This window comes from Miniopterus natalensis, chromosome 9 (assembly GCF_054644295.1).
Source record: "Miniopterus natalensis isolate mMinNat1 chromosome 9, mMinNat1.hap1, whole genome shotgun sequence".
NCBI lineage: Eukaryota > Metazoa > Chordata > Mammalia > Chiroptera > Miniopteridae > Miniopterus > Miniopterus natalensis.
The window spans coordinates 15551795-15573618 of NC_142089.1; the positions used below are offsets into that span (position 1 = coordinate 15551795).

Consider the following 21824-nt stretch of genomic DNA (forward strand, 5'->3'; position numbering starts at 1 on the left):
AACCAACTGAGCAACCTGGCCGGGGCTGGGACCCAGTTTTAGTCTGAAATAATGAGCTCCACTAAATATACTGTTTAGTCAATTATTTAAGGAAAACCTTTATCTTCTTAGATCCTGCTCTACCTGTCCTGATTTTCAAACTAACAAAGAAAAATAGGACTCTAAGCCCCACATTTACTGGTAAAAACACCTTATGTGCCCTTCTGGCAAGAGAGACAGACAGACATTAGAAAACTTAAATACATTATAAAAAAGAAAAACTCCATTACTATTTAACAAAAATGAAACTAGCACTTCTCCAAAAACAGATGTGATTGCTTATGCTTTTAATTAAGGTAACACCTCTTTTCACTTCTACCAACCACTATAACCAACTTAATATATAAAGCTAAAGCAAGTACAAAATCTTACTGCAGAAGTAATGAAAATAGATAAATAACATGAAAAGGGAAATGAAAGACTTCAGTTATGCCAATATACCACCACTCCACTTCTATTGCTCTATCTTGGTACAATACAACACTCTTAGACCCTCACTCCAGAATGGGAAAAGGAGAGAAAACATATGTAAGCTAGACGGTTAGATTAAAAAATGTCCAACTCTGAAACAGCTTTACTCCCTGCCCTAATCTAGAATGTCAAAAGAAAAAAAAGTTTAAAGGTCAGAAGCACAGGATGCTCAATGCACTCACGTGTAGCTCATGCACAGAGCCTCAAAAGCTGAGTTCTCATACTACCTGACGTAGGTAACTAGTGCTGCAGAATTACAGCGCACAATAACTAAAGCTCACAGGTGCTATCTTCCCTGCACTTGTTTTGCTCTACCCAGAACAGCATAATCAATGTGACGTGAAACTGACTCATAATTATGAAAGATGAAACATTTTTTATGTTTCACTAACATATCTATCTTAGTTTTAAACTGAAGCGTCTTTATAGGATTTTAATACTGGCTAAATGAACATAATGTACATGTATGATTTCATCTCATAAGAAAGAGCAAACTAGGGCCAAATCATCAGGAAAATGTAATGCCTTTAAATCTCATTTGTTGAATTTTTGTGTGACCAGCTCTGACCTAAACAAAAAGTGACAATATTCCATGTTTTACTTAATTGAAGGCCATAACTGTAATAACTGCAATCTCTAATTAGTAGATTCTCGGCAAGGGAGAGGGAGAGGATATTCCTTCCTTCTCATACGGGAAATGTTTTAAAATCTATTTCTGGGTAAGAGGAAGGTAAGGAAAATTGTTTTGTTTTTTAAAAAAGGATACTAAAAACCATGTACTTTAACTTTGTTTTTAAACACAAAAACTAATTTATTTAAAAAATATGAACAACATTAAGAACACAGATTTTTATTGATCAAAATAGGTTATGGGTTTTAAAAGGCAAGAAATACTTCTTAATAGTGGGGAAATAAATTTTTCAGACCACATAAAACTAAATGTTAAAATCTTGATTTTTTGTTTTTTAGAAATATGATAATATTACTGTGATTTTATAATGGAAATGTACTAATTTTCTATTTTTCTTGAGATAAACTCTATGGTAAGTTGTAAGAAAACCTTCTTTAAGAAAACAAATGAAAGATACTCCTTTCTACCTCTCCTATTTCTTCTATGAAAAGAAGCATCCTTTGTTGTTTCCATCCTTAAAAATTACTTTTATTTTCTCAGCTTTTAAATTTAGGGGACTAAAAGGGGCATAGATAATTTTTATATTTAGAAAAAAAAACTTTAAAAATCAATAATTGGTCTATGATCACCAATAATTTTGATCATTTTAAAACAAAAAAGGCAATCTATAAGCAAAACATATGATTTCTTATAGAATCTTCTGGGATTCTACTGGCTATTGTGAAGTATGCAAACATATATTCTGGTACATATGTGTATAAAATATACTAATAATGACATAAATCACATAATTCCATCACAACATGCATCTAAGATACTACTTTCCATCAATACAGTATTCTTCCTTCCAAAAATTTGTAATTTAAAAGACCTGAAATATAAGAACATACTCAATACAAGAATACAAGTATTTACCACGTTCCTAACATTTATCAATGTGCTAAAACTTTTAATCTTAAGATCTCACACCATTTTCTACAGTGGCACGTGCTGAATAATCAAAAGCCGAGTTTACGAGCAACCAGATGAAAGTATTATATAACACAGACACAGTAATCTAGTATTTGACAATAACAAAAAGTACGGAATTACAATACAAATCTTAGCATTCTCATTTCCGTGTACTAGTTTTAGAGTTTAATATAATGGCTTGACACAGGAGTGGAAAATGGATTCTTAATGTAATGTAAATTAATACAATTACAATTTAGCCAAGCAGCCGATGAAATTACAAAACACTCTCTGAATTCATTTTTTGTTTTAAGCACCTTTATAAGGCATTTGGATGGTAATGTCTTTTCATAATTTTTTAGTTTCAATTTTTATAATTGGTTTCTAAATACAGCTGTTTTATCATCTTTTTTGGAGTTTGTTAGTATTTATATGCCTTCATAGACAAAAATCTGGGAAAATCTGCAATTGAGAACAGAAATAATATTTCCTTACCTGCCAATGCTGACAATGAAAAAATAGGAACTTTGGTTTGAAACAAAAAGGTCACACAATTTTAAATATTGTGACTTCACATGCTCATAAATAAAAGCTGGATCATTTTGTAATATGGCAGCCATAATTTTTAATCCTTAGAAATTAGAAGGGAAATAATAACAAATATTTTATTTCAAAATTCTAATGATATTCCAACCTTATAATTTCTGTTTTGTACCAAGTTCAACATACTATTTACCCTGTAGTTATAAATGGCAACAAGCAAGCACTTAGGTTCCTTCAATGTCTTATTATAGCCCTTAAACATAGAAAGGGAAATTAAAAATTAGGTATATAAATACTTTAAAGCACAGTATAAGGTCATTTTTTTCCAACAAAAACACACTATATGTTATTCTTAATTATAATATTAAGAAAAGTGTCTAAATAGAGCAAAACAGTCTGATTATAGGTCCTAAGTAGAGCAAAACAGTCTGATTATAGGTCCACACTTGCATGTGGCTAAGTGTGCAGAGATATTCAGGAATTAACTGAGTATCTTTGATACAGTTCTAAATAGAATAGGTAGCTCACAAATTGGTCACTAACTACACTGAATTTTAGAAGTCAATTAACTACCCCTTCCAGAACCTTACATATATTTTCAGAGCACACTAAAGAAAAGGCTACAAAAGTTTCCCTGGAAAAAAATCAATAGTTTTCCTCCCCAAATTAAATATATCTCAGCAATAATAGTTATAAACAATAGTAGCCTAAAGAAGTATAAAAAAGTGGTATATAACCACTTAAGATTTTTATTAACACGTGGATTACTTCATGATTTAAAAGAAGTAAGTAATTAGCAAATGTTTGCCATGGCATCCTCAAATATAATTATGTGTATGCCTTGAAGAATGAAAACAAAAAGCAAAATATGCTCTTCTAATGGTTTTATTGTTATTCAACAATAACTGATCTATTCTAAGGGGGATCTATCAAGGAATTCAGAAACAAGTGTCCTAATACCGAAAGTACCAAACATAAAGCCTGAAGGTATCTGGTCAATATAAATTCTAATTTATCAACTAGGAGGCTTATAAGGCAAAATCAGAAAGATGTCAGGAGAAATGGTTTCAAAACATAAGAAAACATTTCTGTGGTCTCGTGGAACAGCGCTTATTAGCAGTAAGTGTTGGTGGGGATGATACTAATTAGTAATTTGGGCTTCACAAGCTACAGAATATATACATTAGGTTTCAAATAAGAATATATGCATTAGGTTTCGAATAAGAAGTAAACGAAAGTTTACTCCAATACCTACAAATTTCTTACTGAAAATTAGGTAAAAATAACAATGGAAATTTTGGAGGAGAGGAGAATAGAGGAAACTAATGAATAGCTGCCCTATACCAGTCTTTAAAACTAATTACAGGGAGAAGGGTAAGCGAGCTATCATTTACCAAGCATTTATAATACACTAAGTATTTTTATATTCATTGTCCTACCTAATTTTATCTCCACAACTATCCTAAGACACAGGTGGCATTATCCTCATTCTATGGACAGGACAGCTGGGATTCAGAGATTTAAACAATGTGCCTGAGAATAATAGCAATCATGCTTCAGGTTTAAATAGAAATACATCAAGTAAAGAGACTAGAGGACAGTGGTAATGGCTGACATTGTGAATGTATTTAATGCCACTGAATGTATACTTCAAAATGGTTAAAATCGTTTTTGTTAAGCATATTTTTTAAAACAAAGAACCAAAAAAACAAAACCACATACAAAAACACAAGAGACTAGAAATACCAAAACAATGATCAAATCTAAAAAGTGCTTATAAGTGGAGAAAAATCCATTTTAAAAAATATTGTCAGAAAAACTGAGTATCTACATGGAGAAAAACATACCCACATCATACACTATGATGAATTCTAAGTATATGAAGAACTAGTAGCATTAAAAAAATGGAAAAATAGAATAGCATATTTATTTCATCAGTAGAAAGATAAATTTTTGAGCAACAGAAGCATTAGCAACTAATCAACAGATCCGGTTATGTAAAATATACTTTCATGCAATGAAAAATAACAAACCTAAAATTAAAAGGGTATAACAAATGTAAGCAATACCTGCAATAATTACAATAGATAAAGCTTAATGTCTACAATGTAAACCTAACCAATTCAACATTTACTGACCATCTGTTACGTGGTAAACAATGACTAACATATACATCCATCAAAGGACACAAACAATTTAAGATCAAATCAGCGTTTGGGAAAAAAAGATTCTCCCTACTAACTAAATAAATTTTAATATTTTTAAGATACCACTTCATGGCTATTCAACTACCAAAAATAAATCTAAACAACAAAACCTAGTTATCTGGACTCTAAGATAAGAAATATTCAGGCACAGCTTTAAAATCAGACTGTTCTCCAGTTAAAGAGTATAAAAGAGGTCATAAAATTGCCCATGATCTGAATAATTTTTCTTGTTCTTTTTTTCCTAAAATAAATAGAGGGGTAAGAAAGTTAACTATTTTAAAAAGGGGAAGTCTGTTTTCATAAAAATGAAAAATTAGAAACAACTAACACATGGAGAATGGTTTGCCTATGCTGTAATTATACAATTGAACATTCTGTATTAAGATGAAAACTATAACCTATTTCAATAAAAGCTCATTTAAATCATGAAAAAATATAAGATTTTACATTAATTATAGAATAATAACAGCTTAAGTATAATCAAAAGTATATACAGAGGAATACAATACTTAAGGTTTGTGTAGTAAAATGTTTAGGTACATCACTTTAAAAATGCTTCTATAAAAATGTTCAAGTATTAAGCTAAAATTGGGCATAAATTCTACATTCTGGCTCATCCATTTTCCTCAGGAAAAAACTTCAACTTTGAGGGAAAAGCAATTTAAAATGCAATGATCTTCCTTACCCCCAAATCTCAAAGAAGTTCATGACAACACTACAGGCAGAAAGACATTTAATTTTCTTGCTCTGTCATCTCTTTCATAAGAAGTCAAGTTAGACAGACCCTGCACATAAACCCAGGGTTGCTTCATTTTACGGTTCTGAGCAAAAGCATTCAGCTTCCAATAGCTAAAAGAATTTGGTATCAGAAGACATTTTACATTTGATTATCCTCTTCTGGACAGAAAGTATTCGCTCTGTGAATGCAAGAAAATTTAGATTATTAAATTAAATAGTTAGAGGTAATCCTTATTTTAGGGTTGAATAACCTAAAACCAAAGATTTGAAGGCATTGCCTCATGCCATCTGTAAGTAGCAGAACCAGTAGTGGAATCCAAGATTCTGAACGCCCTTGTCTTCTTTTCCCCTTCATGTAGAATTGAGCATACAACCTTCCCTTTTAAAATTACATGCCTAATATTACCTTAGGCTATTTATTCCTTTTCCTTCATTAATTCTTCAACTATTCTGTTATATTACTTTGACCTCGTGGTATAGTAACATGTTCTTAAATTTAAAACTTTTTAAATGTGTTATCTGGCACTTTAAGGACCTCTTTAAAATCCTAAAATGAGATTTTATGCTACTTTTTAACTTCTTGTACAGTCCACCAAAAATAACAATTTGATTTCTCTTTACAGCCATAAGTCTTTAATTTGTAATGTACAGAGTATGATCTACTGTTAATGAAACAGGTCATTTTAATTACAGAGCATATGAAAATAAACTTTTACCATTTCTAGTCAGAGATAAAAGCATCATTTTAGAAAAACAAAATATCTCCCAACCTACTAAAACCTCAGTTATTAGTGAAAGAGTTCCCTGCTTCATAATTAGTTGATAATTGAGAATTTTTCAACTTAGTCACTCTTCTGACCTCTACGGTGGCCTCTAAATCTGTCAGCTAATTCTGTTAAAACTATTAATTTTTCCTTGCTTCTAAGATTCTGTGGAATCTTGATCCTAAATCTCACAATGGCAGAGACCACCTTATTCTTTTTAGTATGATAGCACGTGGCAGGCATTCAATAAATATTCATTCTATCAAACACAATTTCCAGGCTCTTGAGTCCTCTAAATATTTACTTAAACCAGTTCATTAAGAACCTTCAATATATTTAGAGGCACAAAAAATTAAAATCTTCACTTTTCTCATTTCTCACCAGGGATGCCTTAAATCACAAATTTAATTCTTTACAAGGTTTTGTTAACTGATTTGAAAAACATCCTTTTGAAGTTTGTGTTAACTAAAAAGTTCCCTTTTAAAAAAAGGAAGGAATGATAAACTTTATTTCAAATTTTAATATATCTGTAACAAGAAATCACAGCACAGGTCCTACTTACTTGGAGGTTAGGAGCCCATATTAGTTTCCCTCCCTTATTAATAGGCTAAAGGTTTTTGTTTATTTTTTAATTTTTTTCAATTAGTTTACATTCAATATTATTTTGTATTAGTTTTATATGTACAACATAGTGGTTAGACAATCATATACTTTAGAAAGTGTTCCCCCTGATATTTCCAGTATGCAACTGGCAGCATAGTTATTACAATATTACTGACTATATTTCTTATGCTGTACTTTACATCCCCACAACTATTTTTTAACTACCAATATGGTAGACTAAAGTTTTAAATTAAAAAGAAAGGGAGGGAAAGAAGGAATGAACAAAAGAACGAAAAAACAAATCTATATCCTAACTCCCAGAATCAGTGAATGTTACTTTATTTGGAAAAGATTCTTTGCAGATATAATTAAATTAAGGATTCTGAGATGAGATTATCCTTAATTACCTAGCTAGGCCATAAATGCCAACTCATGTCCTTATAAGAGAAAGGCAGAGGGAAAATGAACTCACACACACACTGAGAAGGTGATATAAAGATGGAGGCAGAGGTTGAAGTGATATGGCCAAAGACTGCCAGCAGCACCAGAAGCTGGAAGAAGCAAGGAACAAATTCTCCCCTTAGAGCCTATGAAGGAAGTGCAGCCTTGTTGACGCCTTGATTTCAGACTTCTGGCCTCCAGAACTGCGAGAGAATAAATTTCTGTTGTTTCAAGTCTCCAAATTTGTGGTAATTTATTATGGTATTCACAGAAAATTAATACAAATAGCATAGAAGTTTATTTTGTTTTTCATTCTTTTTTGCTATTACCTCTTTGCTTGGGTTTGCTGGCCACTTGGCCAATGAATGAAATACACAAGCTGAAAACAAAGGTGGGAAGTGAAGAAAAGTACGAAAATAAAACAAAACATAATTATACATACAACCGTGAAAATGCTTCCAAACATTAATAGGATAAACATAAAACACTCAAAAACTTTCCAAATAATTGGACAGTTTGCCTAACAGAACTGTCATATAACTACAAAGTTAGTATTCTCATGCTTTCGCTCTGGGCCAAACCCTAAATTTATAGTGGAAGAAATTCCCAGCTAACACAGTAATACCACTGGCAGTCCCAGGTGTTTCATGAATCTTGAGAAGCCTTACTGATCTAATGACTTGAGAACAAATTCAAGTACAGACAGTACCTAACTTACGACGGTTGGACTTACGATTTTTCAACTTTATGATGCTGCAAAAGCAATACACATTCAGTAGAGACCGTACTTTGAATTTTGATCTTCTTCCAGACTAGCGATATGCAGGACAAAACTCTCTTGTGGATGCTGGGTAGCAGCAGCTCCCAGCCAGGTATGCGATCACGAGGGTAAAGAACCAATACTCTCTGCCTGGCCGGGCGCGGCTCAGCGGTTGAGCATCGACCTAGGATCTAGGAGATCGAGGTTTGATTCCCAGTCAGGGCACATGCCGGGGGTTGCAGGCTTGATCCTCGGCAGGGGGCCTGTGCGAGGCAGCTGATCAATGACTCTCTCATCATTGATGTGTGTCTCCCTCTCCCCTCCTCTCTCTGAAATCAATAAAGACATTAAAAAAAAAAAAAAAAGAACCAATACTCTACAGTGTAGTGTGCTGCCAGTGTTTTTGAGATACTGTGCTCTCAACATGTTTAAGGCAGGCGAGACTTAGCTATGATGTTGTAGGTTAGGTGTATTAAGTGCATTTTTTACTTACGATACTTTCAACTTATGGGTTTATTGGGGTGTAACTACATCATAAATCCAGGGTTATTTGTACTATTATTTGTAAGATAGCACTTAAAACCAGAATACAATCACTATGCTGTTCGATGTGTTCTGCTTAGAAAAAAAAAATTACTACTGGAGTTAAACCTGAAAGATACACAAGTCCTCTTTTCCAGTTGATCTTAACTAAAAATCTTAGGCAAACTATGCCTCAAAATTGAAGCTCATATTTTTCTATTTTGAGTGAAGTTCATATTTTTCATTTCTCTCATAAAGTTATTTTTTGATATCTGTATTGTGCTTCTCCATAAAAGCATTTACCAAACATTTCATTAAAAAAAATTTTCATTTAAAATTTTGTAACACCATGTTAAGTGCTGTATCAAGAACATCATAAACAGATCACAGAATGGCAGTAGGTCATCAGAAATTTTTATTATAAATGTGACTTTTCTAAGTCAGAAAATGACTTGTTTTTGGTGCATGTTTCTTTCTTTGGGGCTTTCTTTTTTGTATGCTTTAAATAGAGCCCTAAAACCCTTCCTAAACACTCAATAGTCACAGAATATCTCAATTCAGTAGAAAAACACTACGAAGAATACAGGGGAGAACATGCCAGGTTACTAAAGGCATATTCTGAAGGAAATCATAGTAACTTAATGTGTTTTGGCTGCTGTTTGTCAAAAATTTATGTCAGTATTTAAAATGCCACTTAACACTAAAATGTGTAGATTAAAAATAATAAATATATAAAGTCTTGGGTAATTTAACCAAAGAAAAAAAAAGCTGTTAATGCTACTTCAAGCAAGAAAGTAAATGAGAAGAGTAAATTTTAAGAACTTACTCTTTTTCTTGATAAAGACTCTTAACTGAAACAGTCTTCCCAGAGGTTCTCTGTATTATTTTCTGGTTGGTCTAAAAGGAAGGAATCTACTCTACAGAGGCCAGCAGCCTCAAACTTTGGAATCTCCTTTGACTGCAACTTAAAAAGGACTATATGCAAATTAAACTCATTCAACAAAAGAAGAGTATATGACATACATAGCATTCTGGAATAGATATGAACTGAAAAATATATTTTTGCAAAAAACAGAACCAAGACTAGTAATGGTATCTTATAATTTGGTTATGACATGTTAGAGCCAGAAATAAAAATTAAAATAAAGTTGTACTAAGTGCAATGTGGCACCCTGGATTGGATCCTGGAATAGAAAAAGGACATTAGTGGAAAAAATAGTGAAAGCTAAAGTTTGTGAAGCCTGGATTTAGTTAACAGTAATGTTCTAAGGTTGGCTTCTTAGTTTTGAAAAATGTAATAGTTATGTAAGCCCCAGCTGGATGGTTCAGTTGATTGGAGCATAGTCCCATACACCAGAAGGTTGTGGGTTAGATTCCCAGTCGGGGCACATATAGGAGGCAACCGATGTTTCTCACATCGATGTTTCTCTCTCTCTCCCCTTCCTTTCTCTAAACATATATCCTTAGGTGAGGATTAAAAAAACACACATTGCCCGGCAGGGTGTGGCTTGGCGGTTGAGCGTCGACCTAGGATTCAGGCGATCGGGGTTTGATTCCCGGTCAGGGCACATGCCCGGGTTGCGGGCTCGATCAATGACTCTCTCATCATTGATGTTTCTCTCTCTCTCTCTCCCCCTCTCCTTTCCTCTCTCTGAAATCAATAAAGATATATTTAAAAACAAAAAACAAAACAAAAAAACAAACAAAAAACACCACACACATTAACAAGAGAGGAAACTGGGTAAGTGGTATATAGAAACTCTCTGTACTATCTCTGAGACACTTCTGAAAATCTATTCCAGAATATTATTACACGATCCCCTACTTAAAATTATTCCAAAATAATTATTCCATAATAAAAAGCTTATCTTAAGAAAAATGAGGTGTCATTACACAATTCCTAAAATGGTTAGAATAAAGGAAAACTGGCCATACCAAGTTGAGCAAGATGCAGAGCATCTAGAACTGCCATACATTGCTGGTATGAAGACAGAAAGGTGTAGTACACCTATATAGAAAAGTTAGGCAGTTTTTTATAAAGCTAAACATACACTTACAATATGACCCAGCAATCCCACTCCGAAGTATCAACCTAAATGAAATGTAAATTTATGCTTACCCTAAAAACCTGTATATGAATGTGTATAGCGGCTTTTTTTCATGTATACACCAAGGACTAGAAACAACTCAAATGTCTCAAACTGGTGAATGGGTAAACAACTGCTGAAGATCTATACAATGGAATACCACACAGCATCATGAAACAATGTGGATGAATCTTAAATGCATTATGCTAAATGGAAAAGGTCAGGCTCTTTTCATTTGATCTCTTCTTTGAAAGAGAAGAGAAGAGAGGGAGGGGAGGGGAGGGGCCAGGCTCAAAAGTCTACATATTATAAAATTCTATTTATATGACATTCTTTATATAACTATAAGAACAAAAAAAACAGATCAGTGGTTGCCAGGTTCTGGGGATTAGAGAAGGGATTGGCTCCAAAGGGCATGAGGGAACTTCACTGGGGTGATGGAACTGTTCTGTATCTTGATTGTATTAGTAGTTTACATGATTGTACACATTTGTAAAACTCACAGAACTTAAAAGGGTGAATATACTGTATGTAAATTATACCTAAAAAATTATAATATGATCTCTTTAGATTTTTTTAGAAAGAAAATTAATCACATGAAATTGAATAAAATTCTATGACTAATATAAACAAGCAAAATTATAAACCTAGTTGGATCAATAAACAGTTTATAAGTCAGAGAATGAAATGTTGGCTAATAAAATTATAAACATAGTTGGATCAACAGTTTATTTATGATTCCAGAAATCTGAAATGTTAGTTATATTACCTGATATCATAACAGAAGAGTTTCCCATTAGTGAGATGACTTAAATAAGGTCAAACTATATAAATTCTTATTTTTATTTTATTTTAAATGCTACCTTCAGGCGATCTTTCCTTACCAAAATGAGAGTAGTGGAAGAATTCTACCCCTATGCTAAGCCACTAAAGGTAGATAATATAAAATATACAATTCAGAAGCAATGACACCTAAAATAGCTGATATTCACTGAAATACAGGAAAACAGAGAGAGGGCAGGAGGAAGGGAGGGAGAGAGGGAGGAAGGATGAAAGAACAAAAGAAAGAACTTGAGAAAGGCAATGAACCAAGTAAAAGACCTCTGTAAAACAAATATACAGTCCAACCAGGCTTGGCTCAGAGGTTGAGCATCGACCTTGGATCCAGGCGATCGGGGTTCGATTCCCGGTCAGGGCACGTGCCCGGGTTGCGGGCTCAATCCCCAGTTGGGGGCGTGCAGGAGGCAGCCGATCGATGACTCTCTCATCATTGATGTTTCTATCATACTCTCTCTCCCTCTCCTTTCCTCTCTCTGAAACCAATAAAGATATATTTAAAAATAAATAAAACAAATATACATTTATTAAGCCAGAAGAATTATTCTACAGAATTATACTTTGCAAATCTCATGGTAAAATGAAAACATGTATCCGACAAAAACAAAGGAGAAAATAAATCCCAAAGAGAATTCTGCAGTTTCAAAAGAGAAAAGTTGCAGAAAAGCTCACACCATTGACTGGAGTATCATTATGGTTGTTAAAGAAAACAATGAACAGCATTGTTTTCTTTAAAAAATATTTAAAGGGCTTTATAGGCATAATACCAAAAGGGTGCAAAAACTTGTTAAGCAATCTTGCTTTATGAGACATGTTTCTAAGTTTGTGATCACGTTTTTATAAAGTCAATCATTCCAAATGCACTGTAGGAGCTTACTATTTAATGAGGCAAATTAGTACAAGAGAAAGAGATGGGATTCCGGGTCAAAAGGGTTCAGCTCTGTTCCTACAAGCTATAAAACTTTGGGCAAGTCAGTTTTAGTTTCTCTTGTAAACATAGATTCACTTTATTTTATTTTAATTCAATCAATGAATACTTAGGAAAAGAGAATAGTATCACGCACAATGCCTGGCACATAGTATAGGCACCCCCAAAACGTGAGTCCCCTTTGCATTCATAAGCATCTTCCTAGGCACTGGGAATGGAAGAATAAGTCAAGACCATTTCCATAAGGCATTCATGGTTCAGTGGATTTCTTAGGTATGACACCACAGCAAATCCGTAACAGAGAAAAAAAGATACATTTGACTTCATCGAAATTTAAAACTTTAAATTTTCTGTGGAATTCATAACTGATTTTTCACTAATGGTCTTTTCTCAGTCAACACCTTATTTGCATTTTCTGCTGGATTAGATGACACTGACTGAATGCCCCATCTGTACGATATTCCTTCTGGGGTACCTGAAAATTGCCTTCTTCACCCACAAGGGTAAGCCCTTTAGCCCATATATAAATACACACACACACATATATATGTGTACTTTTTCCCTCCTGACTAATTCTACTTCTCTGATGAAATGTGACAGATCTACCAGACTGAAGTAACCCTGAAAGCCTACAGAAAAGACTGCAACGATTAGTGCACACTTCCTTGTGCCTTAACTAGTACCAAGTACCATCAAACTAAAAATTTTTGCCTAATGCAGTAAGTAAAAGATGATCCCAAACTGCATGCTTTATATCATTAATTATAAATAAAAATAAGTGTTTTCAGTTGACTTTTCTCTCTGGTAAACTGCCTAGTCATGTCTTTTGCCAATTTCTACAGAGTTGCTGATCATTTTCTTATTTAGTATCAACTCACTGTAAATTATGGAAATTAGCTTTTTCACTTATATTACACGTTTTCTTTCACCTTGTTGTTTGTCTTTTGACTTTGTTTATGGCATATTTTGCCAAATAAGTTATAATTTTTAGGAAATAAAATTTGTTAATCTTTTTCCTTTTCAGTTTCGAGGTTTTGTGCCCTAATTTTAGGCTTCCACAGGGCCAACTTATAAATAATTACATTCATCCTTCCTTCTATAACTTTGATGGCTCTATTATTTACACTTACATATGTACTTAGAGAGGTAATAATAGCATAGTGATTAAGAGAACATACCATGGCACCAGACTGCCTAGATTTAAATCCTACTTTTTGCCATTTAATTGCTGTGTGACTCCGCATCAATCTCCCAATCTATAAAATGGAGGCAAAATAGTATCTATCTCACAAGGCTGTTGGGAGAATTAAATGTGTAAATAAATGTAAAGAGTTTATGATAGTAACCCTGATGCATAATAAGTGTTAGGTGTTATTTGATGCATAATAAGTGTTAGGTGATCTACCAAATACTTAACCACTTGTCCTAACACCATCTACTAAATCTTGCCTTTTTCTCCAATTATTTGAAATGCCAATTTTATAATGTATAATCTAAAATGACTATATATATGCAATTTCTAGATTTTGTTCCCTGGTCTGTTTGTTTCATAGTATATTTGGCACTTCCTCAGAATCCAACTTGAATTATTATAATTTCAAAACATGCTGTACAGGCTTTTTTATTTCATGTGTTTTAATATTTCTTTATTCTCCTTTCTCACATTTTATGCTTTCCAAATGAACTTCACATTAATGTTGTCAAGTCTTTAAAAACTAATGATATTTTAACTTAAATTTCATCAAGTACATAAAATAGTTTAGGGAAAACCAGTAAGTTTACAATATTGAGCTGTCCTATTTAACAGCACAGTATATATTTCCAGTTAATCCTTTTTAAATGTCACTTAGTAGAGCTTCTCATTTATTTATGTTGGTATTTTATCTTTTTGTTTGTTATATTTTTCAGTATATTTTCTAAATAACTTGCTTTTTATATATAGGAAAGCTGCTGATACTGGTACATTGTTTGTAAACAGCCACATTACCAAAGTCTCTTGTTTCTAACAATTAGAATGGTAAGATGGTTGATTCTTAAGTTTCATGTATATACATTGTTCCCTGCTGCACAAAAAGTTTGCTGCTTCTCTCCTCAATATTAACCTCTTCATTTCTTCTTCTTGACTAAGGATATTGGCCTACACCTCCACTATAATATTAAGTAACAGTGCTAAATGTTGGACATCCTTCTCTTATTTCTCAAATTAATGAGAATACTTCTAGCATACCACTCACTAAGCATGACAGTGGCTTTGGCTTGAAATAAGATTTTTTCTTAATCATGTGAAATAAGAATTCATCAATTTTAATTATACGGAGAATGCTTATCGGGAATTGATATTAATTAGGTCAAATGCTTTTTTGGCATCAAAAAGATGATCATGTGGTTTTTCTCTCACCTATTAATAGAACATGTATATAGATTTTCTAATACTGAACCACATATGCATTTATTTCAGAGCTGAAACCCTAGGGTTGAAGATTATTTTAATGTACTGTTGATTTATATTTTTTAGTGCTGAATTTAAGTTGCATTAATATTTGTAAATTTTTTCCATATTTTCCTATTTCGTGCTGCCCATGAAGTTTTAGAATTAACATTTCATTAACTTTTTTAAAAGAATTGTAAGTTTTTCTTCTTTATCCATGCTCTAGAGCAGCGATTTTCAACCACTCCGCTGCAAGAGGCACAATGATGTGCCATAAGAATTTTTAAAACATGCAATACCTGTCTATTTAGTCAGGGGCACTGACCTCTTTTCTCTTAGGTTGTCAAATTAAAAAAATGACAAGAGCCAACACAACAATAGCAGTCTGAGGTGAATTAATCAAAATTATACTTATTTTTGCCCTGGCTTGGTAGCTTAATTGGTTAGAGCGTTGTCCTGATAAGCCAAGGTGGTAAGTTTGATCCCCGGTCAGGGCACATACAAGAATCAGGGCACCAATGAATGCATAAATAAGTGGAACAACAAATCGGTATTTCTCTCTCTCTCTCCCTCTCTCTCTAAAATAAAATAAAATAAAATAATTTAATTGAAGAAAATTATACCTTTTTTTTGTCAGATTGGCAGAAAATATAATACATTTTTTGGTGTGCCAGAGAATCTTAGTAATTAGTTTATGTGTGCCATGAGATGAAAAAGGTTGAAAATCGCTGCTCTAGAGCAGACACAATTATCGTTCCTTGACTATGTGAAATAACATTCCTATGAAAATATCTGGGTCTAAAGGTTTTTGTGGAGCAGTCCTTAGACAACTTTATTCTCTTCATTGTTATTGTCTATTAAATATCTTTCTTCTGGGATCAAGTTTGTGAACATTTTTCTAAAAGAGCCACTTCAAGCATAAGAAAATCATCATCATAAAAGGGGGATAAACCAAGTCATTGCTATATTACAACAGATCACATTTTTAGTATGACCACATGAGCCTGTAAAAACAAACACCAACTAATTAGACCAATCAACACATGTTTTAAAACCTCACAGCAAATATAAAGATTTACCCACACCTCCTCAAATAAAATTTTAGCAAATAATTTCTCCATCAATCTTGTGACTGGGCCTAAATAATTTTTTACATGTGTGGCTTAACTTTAATAAAATAGGAATGGGAATAAGAGACTGTGATGAATAAAACCTGAAAATCTAAAAAATAAAATAAAAATAAATAAATAAAATAAAAAAGCCACTTCGTCCAGATTGTCAAAATTATTGGTATAGGGTTTCATATATATGTGTGTGTGGTTATTTCATTCTCTTCTTTAGAATGCTGAATCCTACTACATAACCTCCCAAACTTCGTCCCTATCAGTTTATTCTCAATGATCTTCCTCTTGATCAAAATCAGGAATCAGAACACTGTGGTTCAAGACAGCTGACAAAGCACACCCATTATATACTCTCTCCACAGAAATCCACCCCATAAAAATAACAGTAAAGGAATGAAATAGATAAAATACACGACTACAAAGAAAATAAAAATAGTGTTTTCAGGTGAAAAGATTCAACAAATTTTTAGCAAAGTGGACAGAGAACTGATATTCAACTCATTCAGTTATTCATTATTTCAAGAAATATTTTATATACTAGGCATTGTTCTAAGCACTGGAGATAAAGCCCTGTGTAAAAAAGGCAGTCACAGCTCTTATTGTGTTGATGTTCTAATCAGAAGAGACAGATAACTGGTAACTTATTATTCAAGTAGTAGTTAAGAAAAATGAAATAGGACAAGAAATAGAGAAACTAATTCTGCAGAGTCTGGATTCTTTGTCATATGTGGCTACTGAAGTCTCTGCTATTAGTATTAATGGTCAGCAACTGATTAGACTGAGATTTCCTTAGATGCCTGGAACCAATAAATCTTCTGATGGGCTCTGTATGTATATTAGGGCACATATTTAACACTCAGCCGGTCAATTTACAACTCTACCTTAGCCTTCATTCACTACCTGCTTGCAGCACAGAGCCTCAAGATGAACCAGAACTGAGAGCTTAGGGCCTTCTCAGGTCTTTCCTAAACATGCACACAGCCCCACGCATGTGCACAACCTTGTAGATTCCCAGAAATACATCAGAGCTTCACAAATCCCCTTATGGATATCTCATTCCTCAGCTTTTCCTTTTAAGCTTTTTGGTTAGCCTGTTGTTTGTTACTCACTGTCACAGGCAGCCAAGATGTTCAACAACTGCCTCTAATTGTTCTCAGTGAATACCCTGATGGGGAAAAGGCTATTTGTACAGGATGAGCTCCACGTCAGGCCAAATACAGGCAGTCTTGTGAATGAGGTCTTTCAAGAAACCACCAGACAGGTTAAGTAATGACAATTCTCTGGGAATGGGGCTGTGAAGGAGTTCCAATCTTGTTCTGCCCCTTCCAGTGGCTTCCGGGGCTGCTAGTTTTCACCATGATTGGGGGAAGTTGGTTTTCAAGGCTACTGTGGAGCTGGAGAGAGGGAGATGGAAACAAAGCAAGTTAAAACTCTACAGAGTATACTGTTTTTGCTGAGATTCAGCCATTTTTTTTGAATAAATGTTCCCAGACTGCTGTAAGCCTGCGGTTAATTCTGAGTTCTGAAAAAGTTAATTCTATTTTTGTCGGTGTTCTCACTTCTCTTGGAAGGAGAAAATTTTCAGAGGTTATTACTCTACCATCATTGTTGACATCCTCTGCATTTGATTTGAGAAACTCCTTCAGCTCAATCTTCATACTTATTAATTTTTTATTTTTAAAATTTCAGTTTATTTCCTCTGAAATAACTAATAATTCTGATCTTTAAAATTTCCTTCAATTTATACTATTCACTATTTCCTTTAGTGTCAGTTGCATTTGGTACCTCTTACAGTATTTTTCTCAAATGACTAATTCATCTAGGTTATTCATATTCATAGTTGGAAGTTTCAACTAAACAGTTTTTCCTCAGAGTGGATGAGAATCTTAGTCCATTTGTTGTTATATGCAGGTTCTAGTTATATACATCCACTTCTAGTGCCTACAGAAGAGGGGTGAAATATGCAGTTAGGCAGTATCTGTAGGTAACTTGCTTTCTGTATATGAATCCCTATCTGTTCTGAACATCATATAAATTATTAGGGATATATCTGGTCTTTATGACAGGCCTTTGACTTCAGAGAGAACAGCTACCAGAGGTTTATCCTGGAAAAAAACACTGGAGTTAGAAACTCATTTTGCTTTTTGTTTTCTCTGCTTTTGTAATAGCAGTCTATAGTTGCTTCAGTCTATTCTTCTTTCTCTAACCTCAAAATTCATTCATTCATTTATAAAATATTTAGTTGAGTGTCTACTATGTGCCAGGCCCTAGTTTAGATACAGGGAATTCAGTGATGAACAAAGTCCCCAGCCTCAAGGAAACTTGTATTCTAATAAGAAGATAAACAAATACATAAGGTAATATAATTTCATAAAGTAAAAAGTACTATGAAAAATAAAACAAAGTAAAAAATAGAGAGTGACTAAAGGGAAGCTATTTTAGATAGGGTGATACTTCCCTGAGGAGGTAACATTTCATCAGAGGTCTGAATAATGAAAAGGAAAGAGCTATAAGATGTGGAGGGCTTTCAGAAGGAAATAATAAGTGTGAAGAAACTGAAAGGATAACATCTAGGCATGTCTGAGAAACAGCAAAAAGGCCAATGTTAGCAAGTGAATGAGGGATAGGAAATGGGGCATGAGAAGCAGGCAAAGAAAGGGCCAGATCACACAGCCTTGTAAAATACAACGCAGAGTTTAGGAAGGTAGTGGGTGCTTCAAGCAAGAGAATGACATGATTTGATTTATAGACACTAAATACTATGGGGAGAATAGACTATAAGGAAATATATGCTCTCTCCAGGCAGATTGTTCAATGTTTGGAAAGCATTTTTCTGGGCTTTATCCAGGGGACAAACACCAGATGATCAAAATTGAGAGCAAGGGCCAGGGCACTGATGAATGCTCCAGGCACCCTTCCATTCTTCATATTTGTTTACTTAACAGTCTAGTACATTTCTGAAACTTCTACACATACTTCCAGCTGTGACTTCTCCTAGTTTCTCTACTGATCCAATCTGTTTCTTATCTTTCAGAAATTCAGCCGATGGCAACCATTTTTTATTTGCCACCTTTTAAAAAACATCTAACGTTCCTACTAACATATTTACTTAAGAGTCCTGCTAAAGTAGATACAAATAGCCAGCAGATCTACATTCTGCTGACCTCCCTTAAGGCTCTTTTTTTTAGAGTGACTTTAAGAGAACCTTTTAACTCTCATAATTTAGGCATCAGCACAAATCACATTTCTGGGGCCAAAAAACTGCAACCAACTACACCTTCCCTGCTGGATTTTCTGCAGACAGCCAAAAACCATCACTATGCTGTACAACTCCTTCCATATAAATAAACAGCCCAGCCAACTGACAGTGGTAAAAGTTGATGAATTCTTCTAGCTTCTTTATTTGAGAGGCATGACTGATAACATAGCATGGTACTGTCAGCTGTAGGAATATTTATAGTAACTTTACACTTAACACTATCAGAACTTACTGAGAAAAAATATTTAAATATATACTTAGGCTGTACCAAATTCTTAATAAAAAAAATATTTTATCAGGAATAGATTCTCTAAGTAGAATTGTTTTTACAATTTCTAATATTGCTTCTTGGAAAATCAGCCTTTCAAGTTGTCTATTAAACCAATCTTTAATAAAAATTAACACAAACTTTTCCCTACAAGCTTTCCTTAAAATAGGGAGAGCCCGGCCGGGTGTGGCTCAGCGGTTGAGTGTTGACCTAGGATCCAGGTGATCAGGGTTCGATTCCCAGTCAGGGCACATACTTAGGTTGTGGGTTTGATCCCTGGTCGGGGCGTGTATGGCAGGCAACTGATCCATGTTTCTCTCCCATCGATGTTGCTCTTTTTCTCTTTCCCTTCTCAAATCAATAAACATATCCTCAGGTGAGGATTTTTTTTTAACTGTCGGTTCAATTTGTTTACTGTTTTATTTCTCCAAACTTATTTACCCCTTCAAAAATCCACCACCCATAATTTCAGTGCTGTCATTTCAGCACAGAGAGTGAAGAATAGTGAAGTAAATTTTAACACTTGTTATTTTACCCTTTTCAACATAATTCATCTCTGTAAAAGGCAGGTTTGGCAAGCTTGGAGCATGAACTCTGGAGCCAGACTACCTAAGTTCAAATCCCAGCTCTGACACTGATGAGTGATGTGGGAACTTAAGACAACTTACTTAACTTTCGTGGGAACTCAGGTGCTTCATCTGTAAAATGGGAAAAATAAATGTCTTTCTCATAAGCTTGTTATAAGATTTAAATAAGTTAATATCTATAAAGCTTAAAATAATAATGCCTGACACATAGTATATATGACATAACTATTTGCTAAAGAAAAACAAAGTAAATAAATACCTTAGACATAAGATAGGCTCAGGAAAGAAATCTGGTCTTGAGTAAAAGTCAATTCATTAACTAGTGCCCCTTAGTTTTTCAAAGGGCAAAATATTAAAATTATTAAGGGTAAGGTCCAAATCACAAGGATCCCTATGAGAGATTAAACAAACTGGGCCTGTAGCTCTGATACCCTTTGTCACTTGGCTTTGATTCCAAATACTCTACACAAGAACTTTCCCTACAAGTCCTCAAGGAAAGCTGTTTTCAAACTTCTGGGCAACATAACATTGACTGTCAATCATGCCCTGTTACTTAGCAAATATGCAGCATCATGGTCAAAAATAATTTCAGGAGATCCAACTGTGAGTTATGAGCTATTAATAGCTAACATTTATGGAATGTTTTTACGGGTCAGACACTGTTGTATTTTACCTATATCAACTAATTTAATCCTCTCAATAAATTTGTAAGATAGGTATTATTTATTATATCACGAGTTCACAAATGAGAAAACTAAAGCACAGACTAACCTGCCAAAGGTTATACACCTAGTAAGTCACCAACCTAGAACTTAAGCCCCGGCAACCTAACTTCAAAGCCTGAGGTCTCAAACCACAGCTATATGCCTCAAGATGGAATATCACAGACAGGACTGATGATTTTAAAAGCTGACCAAGCCTAAAAATGTATGCCCATGCCATGCTACAGTCACCAACAGCCAGAATTCACAAACCGAGTAATGAGAAGATGCTAAGAATGCAAGTTTTCTTTCTCTATTCTTTCTCATTCTTCTCCTAGGCCTCCCAAGTAAACATGGGTTAATACAAATGAGATGCTTTTAAGTAGTGCCTGACAAATAGTAAGTGCTCATCTTATTAGGAGATAGTAGTGGTAAAAATAGCAGAGTATGCCTACTGACCCTGCCTCACTCTAATGGCTGCCATATATAGGAACTGTTGATATTTCTACCATCTTTTGCCCTTTGTCATTACAGGAAATGTATCAGTACAATCAATAAATGCACTGTAACAAACCCAAATTACTCTTCAATCTGTTACTTTCACCTGATCATATACACAGAAGCAAACTACTTCACTCCTCACTTCTCTTTCTTGACTTACAAAGACTGAATTGGGGCCAGAAGGAAGTAGAATAAAGCAGCTTTGTAACCTTTTGACTAGTTGCCAAAAGTAGAAGCAAAGTTTATGAAAAGTAAGTTAATTGACCAAAAGTTAGATTTTTAAAAATGATGTGCACAGTAAAGAACAGAGATAACAGCAACAATAATCTGAGCAATAGGGTGTCCCTCTCTCAATTGTTCTGTACAATTATTTAGGTTAAAAGCTTAACAGAATCAAGATACATTTCAGAGGAAGAAACTAGCAAACCCAAACA

At 33.9% G+C, this 21824-nt stretch overlaps 1 protein-coding gene across 1 annotated transcript in view; it reads right to left on the reverse strand.

Moving 5' to 3' along the window:
• EYA3 (EYA transcriptional coactivator and phosphatase 3) overlaps positions 1-21824 on the reverse strand; it is an 84253-nt gene that overhangs the window by 54821 nt on the left and 7608 nt on the right. The window lies entirely within an intron of this gene.